Source organism: Diadema antillarum, unplaced genomic scaffold, assembly GCF_040938485.1.
Source record: "Diadema antillarum isolate AM-2024a unplaced genomic scaffold, OU_Dant_1.0 seq00001041_RagTag, whole genome shotgun sequence".
NCBI lineage: Eukaryota > Metazoa > Echinodermata > Echinoidea > Diadematoida > Diadematidae > Diadema > Diadema antillarum.
In genome coordinates, this window is record NW_027271872.1 from 1,022,501 (window position 1) to 1,031,070 (window position 8,570).

Here is an 8,570-nt window from a genome sequence, read left to right on the forward strand (position 1 = left end):
ACACAATCATATATATACATATATATATATATATATATATATTCTGTGGACGACCGAACTACAAAAGTTGTATAAGAATTTGCGCGCGAAGCGCGCCGCAAATTATGAATTTTGACTGTTTTAATGACGTTTTAAAGTCTCGAGGAAATTTGTATTTTTGTCTGTTGCATGCAATCGCGTTACGGTATTTCATCTAGGAAATAGTAAAAACTCATTTTGCCAGGAAGTTGCAAAGTTTAATTGTGTTCGAGACTCTGCGCGCGTAGCGCGCCGCAAAATTGAGAATAGTGATTTTCCTGGTGTTGTTTTAACTTTTATTTTTTCTATTGTATACCCGCGTTAGCAGGCCTGAAGCCAGGATTTTTAAAGGAAGGGGGGATTGCGTTAATTAACAAAACGGTCCTTTGATACTGTCCCGGGAGGAGTAGCGACAATTAAAAGGTGGACACCATGCTCATACATGGACTTTCAAAATGGCCCCTAAACGAGTAATGATCATATGATTTTTTTGGGCCTTAAAAACAAGTATTCCTTAAATGTTTCCTGCACCCTAAAGAAGTACTTCATCATGATTGAACAATATACCATTTTCCCAAATTTCGGCCTTTTTGATACCCTTTGATTATATACGCTCGTACATCACACTTTCCATCTAATCCGTGAGAAAAAACGACCCCTATTACGCGTTTTCTTTAGCGAGTATGGTAACGGTGTCCACCTTTCAGTTGGAGTTTTCCATCCCATTGGATGCTGTTTGGAAGATGAAACATTCACTTTACTATACAGTATATCAGCCGTTGGTATGCGAGTTTGTCAAAAACGAAAATAAATAAGAAAATTTTTAAAACAAAATGAATTGTAAATGTGAACCTTTTATATTTTGCCTCCTTGTGGTAGGATATTTCCAGCATTTCCGAACTTTCAAATAATCATTTTAGATTTAATAATATTAAAGGTAGTAGATCCGATTCGCAAACGTCTCCAATATCAGTCAAATGTCATATTAACCATCATGCTAAAAAGGTTTTCTTTGTGAAATTTGGAGGTCAGTGAAATTCAAAAATTAAACATCCGTTAGCCATTGGAAGAAGTTGAGTGCAAATTCAGACCTCAGGCTTAGTGCTCAGATGTTATCCTATTTGATTTGATCTGTCTTACTGTGCACACTAAGATACATACTGGAATGGTTATTTCTTATTTATTAAAATAATTATAGTAGCATATTTGGTTACTAGCTGTCTCTAAGCATTTTCGAATTTGGGCTGCAAAGAGATCCACTACCTTTAAGTTAGAAGAGAGATAAGTAAATAATGATAAAATAAACAAACAAAAAAGAATGAGTTTCTTTTGTAATACTATCTGACAAACTTTTTACTTTACCATTTTACTTCATAGCTCAGCACTTTCCATTCTCTCTCATACCCTCTTACCCATTACATTTAAATGAAATACAACTAAAATGAGTTTGCGTGCCTGCATAATACTCTTTGGAAATTATAAGTGAGAATGTTTGTAATTTTGGCTCACTTTAAAATGAGAACCAATAGAACTGTCACAACATGAGAAAATGTATAAGTAATAATCAACAGTACATTTCCGAATTTGGCCTGCAAAGAAATCTGCTACCTGTAAGTTAGAAAAGAGATTAGTAAATAATGATAAAATAAACAACAAAAAAGAATGAGTTTCTACCGCCGTATCCAGAACAGAGCCTGAAACGGTGCAGGCTCAAGAAATCGTTTGTACTAATACGTCTTGAAGTACTGTGTGATACTGTTGACTCAGACTTCTACAAAGCTGTAAGTAAGAATTTTAACCCAATCCGGCTCATTACCTGTGTTTTTTATGAAAAAGATGAATAAAGAATGTAAATTAAATAACGACGCGTCACAATGCAGTCTAACGCTCTCACAATGTTATCATACATAGGGTTTTTCCCTGACTGTTTTTACTCCGGAGCTCTTGCAATATTCAGGCTTTTGTAATACTATCTGACAAACTGTTTACTTTACCATTTTACTTCATAGCTCAGCATTCTCTCTCATACCCTCTTACCCATTACATTTAAATGAAATACAACTAAATTGAGTTTGCGTGCCTGCATAATACTCTTTGGAAATTATAAGTGAGAATGTTCTTAGGTTTTGGCTCACTTCAAAATGAGAACCAATCGAACTGTCACAACATGAGAAAATGTATAACTAATAGAGAACTGGAGTAAGACAGGCCTTTCATTTTGTTTTGTCTCTCCTGATCGTTCGTAAGAAATGCTAATTCATGACCACCTTTTCACAATTTGATTGGAGCATGCATTCATAATGGAAAATAGTTGACATAATAATCTATCCCCAGGCATTATCATGCCAACATGTACTTATATGTACATGTACTATATCTTTGTGAGAAGTAGATATAAAATGTCTCAGGTTTTCGATTATAGTAATTTCGAGGAAATTTCTTTAATTTTTATCATATATGTAAACTTGAGGCTATTAGATTTTCATCCACTTACCTCTGTTCCTGTGAAAAAATGCAAGTGTCAACCTCAATGTCATCCACGAATCGCACGTACTCGGGCGGCCAGTGGAAAAAAAAACACCGGTCACACGCGCCAAGGGCCATGGCATGCAGTGCCAATATAATAATAGCTCGCACAAATTGATACATAACATTTGTGTTTGTGTGCATGGGGACGATCCGATGGTTCATACAACAAAAGGGTTTCGTACAATTATTTTTAACATTGTTAAACGTACTCTTCCACATTTACGTAGCATATAATGTGTCTTTATATTTATTTGGATTGTTATCTTGATAATTGCTAAAAACCGTTATTATGAAAAAGTGGACCTTTCAGAATTTGGGGGGGGGGGGTGCGTACGCACCCGACGCACCCCCCCTGGCTACGGGCCTGGCCAGATAGTACGGGATTATCGGTGGGGCTAGCCCACTTTGGCAAAAACGAGTGTAAACAGAAAGTGGGCTAAGGATAGTCCCGTACCAACGGTGGGGCTAAAGGGCTTTTTACACTTGTGTTTCTTAACCCCGGACTTTCTCTGACCCAGGACTATCGTTAGTCCCGTACCAATTTTTCAGCTTTTTACACTCGCCAATTAGTCCCGTACTATCTCTTGTCCGGGGCTAAGGAGAAAACTGACCTTTTTACACTCGTATTTCTTAGCCCCGGACTTTCCAAACCACATGAATATTCATAATTACGCTGTGTACTGTACACGTACACGCACGCACCGGCAGCACTTGATTACCTCGTTTCTGATTGGTCAGTGAGGGTCGGACTTCGTCTCCGTCGCTTAGCCCAGGATTATTTTTTCGTTCTGTTTACACTCACTTGCTTGGCACCGCAATTGCGGTGCTAGCACCGCAATTGCGGTGCTAACCCCTGCTATTTTGCAGGGCCAGATAGTACCGTACTATCGGTGGGGCTAGCCCACTTTGGCAAAAACGAGTGTAAACAGAAAGTGGGCTAAGGATAGTCCCGTACCAACGGTGGGGCTAAGGCCCCCCCTTAGCCCCACCGTTGGTCCGGGGCTAAGCAAATTTTTACAAGTGTAAAAAGCCCTTAAGGCTCCCCCTTAGCCCCACCGTTGGTACGGGACTAAGCAAAAATTTACAAGAGTAAAAAGCCCTCGCGACCAAGTATTTGTTTGAGTGTTTACACTCTCCTCCTATAGTAGTTCAAATCTTACAAGATTCTTAAGAACGGGAAAGCGAATTTTCGTGTCATCTACTAGATATCATTCACAAACTTTCCCAAACAACAAAAAGAAACAGATCTGCTTCGCCAGACGGTAGGAATAGGCAAAATTTGAATATACATGTATAAAATGTATGCATTGTGTAATATATTTCGATTCGAGTAAATAAAAAGTGTATCTCAGGTTCTCTGAATACACAAGTAATTCCTGAAAATATATCTGAATAACGATGGGTCTTCAAAGACATACAAGATACTTCCACCATAAACACACACACACACACACACACACACACACACAAAAGGTTCATGAAAAATATGCCTTCTAGAGTTTGGACATAATACCAGGCATCTCCTATTTGAGTCCGATTTTGTCTGATAAGTCATTTGGTCAGTGCATCGATATCGACACTCGACTAATTCGTGTTTTGTTTTGCTGGGTTTTTTTTTTTCGGGGGAGGGGATCGAACCACGGTGTGAGAGCATTTCAGTTGTAGTATATCTATCGGATATTGCAAATCAAAGTTGAACCAAAGTTGGTGTAATGGAAAGATTTTTAGTTCCTGGGCTTCAAAGAACCAGAGAACTTTATTAAAAATGTTGTCTACTCACGCAGTATCCATGATCGATCGTGACCACCAGCGAATTTAAATGTTATGTATTCTTTTATGACAAATATTTCCTTACAGCAATGTAGCAAGCTTTTATTCCTGAAGATTGCCCCACACACATTGGAAGCAAGATAAAATCTACTAGAATGCACTTGGCATTATATAGGCCTATATGTGGCAATTGAGATTGGACATGACTCTCGAGTATAGAGAGATTCTCAAGTATTCACATAATCTCTTTGGGCAGACCTCCGACAAGCTTTAGACTGTTCATCACATGTGACTCTGTCATGAAAATTCGTCTTAGAATTGAAAGTATATTGAATGTATTAAAAAAAACCCTAAGTAAATGGCTCGTTACTACTAGGTCCTTTGGGGAAAAGAGCACGTATTATAAATCAGTAAATTTGAATGTACTATAGTAAATTGCGGACCGACCAATAAAGGGTCCCTTCAATCCACATGAATGTTGCGATAACTATTGATGCATTTTGGTCTGCACACAACCAAATCACTTAATGCTTCTTGAATATATGCATCATACAATCTGCCTATTGTTCAGCTCAAATGTAACAGGAGGAAAAATGCCACAGCTGGAATAGGAATAAAGATGTTGTGGAGGATTTGTTTTTAGAGGTGGGGCTTAACACAGGGTGAAAAAAAGAAGTAAAAATACATTATGCTTTTTTTTTTCATGAAGTGTTCAGCGATTTGGTTTTGTATATTATTTTTACAGACCAAAATGCATCAATATGAAGGTTAACATTATTGTAGGGAACTTTTAATGCACAAATATCTCGTAACATTTCGTACTTTCTCTATTTCGTAGATCGTCCGTCTGTCTCCTCGTAGCATTCTGCGCAGTCCTCCAAGCATCTGTCCTGGGGCCCCATCCCCTCGGGACACAGCATGGTGCCTCGTGGGCAGTCGCACTTCGGGTCACACACCGCAATACAAGCTTCGACCGTTTTACCGCACTGCGCTGGACCGCACGCAGAGGCGCACTCGTTGAAGAACAAGTTGTTTGCACAGACGGACTGGCTTTGCGTGGTTTCTGTCTCCTCGTAGCATTCTGCGCAGTCCTCCACGCATCTGTCCTGGGGCCCCATCCCCTCGGGACACAGCATGGTGCCTCGTGGGCAGTCGCACTTCGGGTCACACACCGCAATACAAGCTTCGACCGTTTTACCGCACTGCGTCGGACCGCACGCAGAGGCGCACTCGTTGAAGAACAAGTTGTTTGCACAGACAGACTGGCTTTGCGTGGTTGGAACGACTTCGGCTAATAAATGAATGAACAAAAACAACAACGACAGCAAAATAAAACATGATGTAAATGACGCAATGGTCTATTAAAAGGACAATTTGCATGTATAGCACTTCACATTTTTTTAATTCTTCTGCAGTGTTTCCCTATAATGTATAAAATGTAGGTTACAGAATGATGGTTACTCTCTAAAAAATTTCGAGTGAATAATTCACTCCTCGGAAGGAGTGAATAAAATTTCACTCAATTAAGAGTGACTTTCACTCGTTGTCGAGTGAATTTCACTCTTGTAACGAGTGAAATTTGTGTGAAACCCATTCGCCGAGTGAATTCCGAGTGAAAATTAAGCCGAGTGAATTCTGAGTGAATACATAATTAAACGCATTTGGCTAGGCCAATAGAAATTGAGAATTCCCCTGTCATGTGTTTACTCTAAGCCAATCACCAGCCGCAATTTCCCCTGGCTTGGGCGCGGGCAGGTTTACCTGAAGAGCGACGCGTCGCCTGTGCGTGGACTGTGACCCTGTGTGCAATTGCGTGCTGTGTGCTAGCTGTGCGTGTATTATGCATAGGATCACAGATCTACGTGCGTGTACTGTAAGTGCAATCGTGAGAATCTGAGCCTGGATGTCGTGATGGACGGGAGAAAATGTCTGTCTTCAAATTGAGTGGGGCGGAGATATTATTCACATTTTTGAAGGTAAGCAAACCATAGATCGATCTAATTATACCTCTCCGTAAACGACCATTTATGTAAGTTACCTTTAGGGTTCTATACGAATAACCCCGGGCCCGCACTGGCGCTCCTTCGAACAATTAATGCACGGTACAATAGTTTGTACACAGTTAGCTATATGGGGGCTGGTCATATTTAGAACACCTTACGAACAGCTAGAATCCGAGGCCGAAACTCAGCTGATGGTACACGCTAGGTGTTGGGATCTAATAATACGTTGAGTCTTTAGACAACACTTTAATTGTACACGTTGGGATCTAGGGCTTGAACTATTCACACAAAAAAAAAAAGAGTGATGAATGAAACGTTGGTCGTTGGTCATTGAATTGACATTCGTAAGCATATCATCACACAGAGATTACTGTGGTCGAGTGTAGAGATCGAACTTAAACTATAGGGTCCTAACTGTTACTGAGCTGTGCTAATTAAAGCAATACATTAGAAGCGCCTAGCGCCAGACACGTACTCTACATTGCTATTGTTGAGTTGACAGCCGAATCACTGACACTGGTCTGTGTTGCCAGACGAGATGGTGATCTCGATCAGTACGGTAATAAAGAATGGTGAAATTTGGTGATTTTTATGATTATTGTTCATTATATACACTGTATGTAGTAAAAAGGACTTTTATTTGCCGCTACATTTGAGCATCCAAACAGCTGGAAGAATACCACGTACACTAGCTCCCACGTCAGTAATGTGTCGTGATCATCTACTACTGTACTAGGTAAGAAGTATGATGCGTGTACTGTTCGTGTTAAGTGTTGGTCCACTGTGACATCGCACTTCTATCTGAAGATCAGCGTGCTCACACATCATGGAGATCGATCCCCTTGTAGCAGACGATGACTGGAACTATTTTCAACATTGTTTTTTATGAAAGTTACAGGTGACCTTAGGTATTGAAATTTGGCAGAGATCATCTTTGGGTCTTTAATTCTAACATTAAATACTTGTATGCTGATGTAGCTAAAAAAGTAATTAGGCCTACTAGCTTTTGTATTGGTGCTCACTTAGTATTTGTGTGGACAAAACAACTGCATGCTATGGTCTTGTGGAAATAAGTTCTACATCCATTTCTGAACCTTGTGTTTTCATACTTTCCTCCAGATAAGGACGTAGACATGACAGCTCTTCGGGAGTGATGGTGATTTAAAGGAACTCGGTGTAGGGGTCATCATTTGGAGAACAAAGACAGATATTGATAGCTGTACAGTCTCTGTCACACGAAGAGGGTGCAGATCACCAGATTGCAAAGTACCAGATGTGGTCATACAACGACTAGCCATTGAATTCAAGGTTGACGAATGCTGGAAACACCGGGCCAACATCAGCGAAGGAGCCTCTGAGATATGGACTTCCATTGCATTAACCCTGCTGTAAGCTATTCTGTTGTTTTCCACAATGATTAATCAAGGGAGACTAGTTTGAAATTGATTTATAGTTATTTTACATTCTAGAGTCTTAGTAATTACATAAGAGGCTACATTAAGAGACTGAATGCTTGGTTGGTTTTATTTTGTTTGAAGAAATGATTTTCAAGATACTTCATGGAGCAGTTTTGGAGCTGTCCTTCCCTCTGACAATGAATGTCTTGACAGGTTAGTACTTGTATTTAAAGAAAAATGTGTACCGTGTACTTGCCGTATCGACAGAATTGAAAACCATGTTATGGTCAGTCTTGAGTTGTGTATTTGAAAGTAGAGCTGTTGCTTATGTCAAATATGTATGTTAAATGATTTTGTTCTTCAAGTTTATAATGTAAACTGGAGGAACCTACTATCCTCATGCCATTTGTATTATTCATAAAACCATTAAATTTTACTTATTTGCCCAGGAATTCAACACACACATCACTTCAAGGGGGAAGAGATACTTCAAAAGCTGAGGGAAGGAGTTCTGACTGTTCTGAGGAGACATCTGCACATCAAGATCATTGCAGCATATTTGTTGTTGAAAATGGAAGCAGAAAACTGTACAGTGTAAGTTCAATTATGTAAAATATTATTATTATTCATATATTATTATTATAATTTGAAAATTGGTCTGGAATACCAGTTTCCCATTGTCATGTCTTGTACTACAATGTACATTTCCATCCAATATATAACCATGTAATTTGCCTGTTCATTTGGTTTTTTTGTTGTTTTTTTTTGGTCTTCTCAAGTATAGAGAAAAGCAGACTAAAATTCCCCCCCCCCAAAAAAAAAAAAAAAAAAAAAAAACCGGTAAGTGTAACAT

General features: G+C 39.2%; 1 long non-coding RNA gene across 1 annotated transcript; it reads left to right on the forward strand.

Moving 5' to 3' along the window:
- The first annotated feature begins 6,215 nt into the window (after positions 1–6,215).
- Positions 6,216–8,296, forward strand: LOC139743010 (uncharacterized). Its single transcript, XR_011711734.1, has 3 exons — positions 6,216–6,293; positions 7,440–7,708; positions 8,167–8,296. It is a non-coding gene; the product is annotated as an uncharacterized lncRNA (long non-coding RNA).
- The last annotated feature ends 274 nt before the right edge of the window (positions 8,297–8,570 follow it).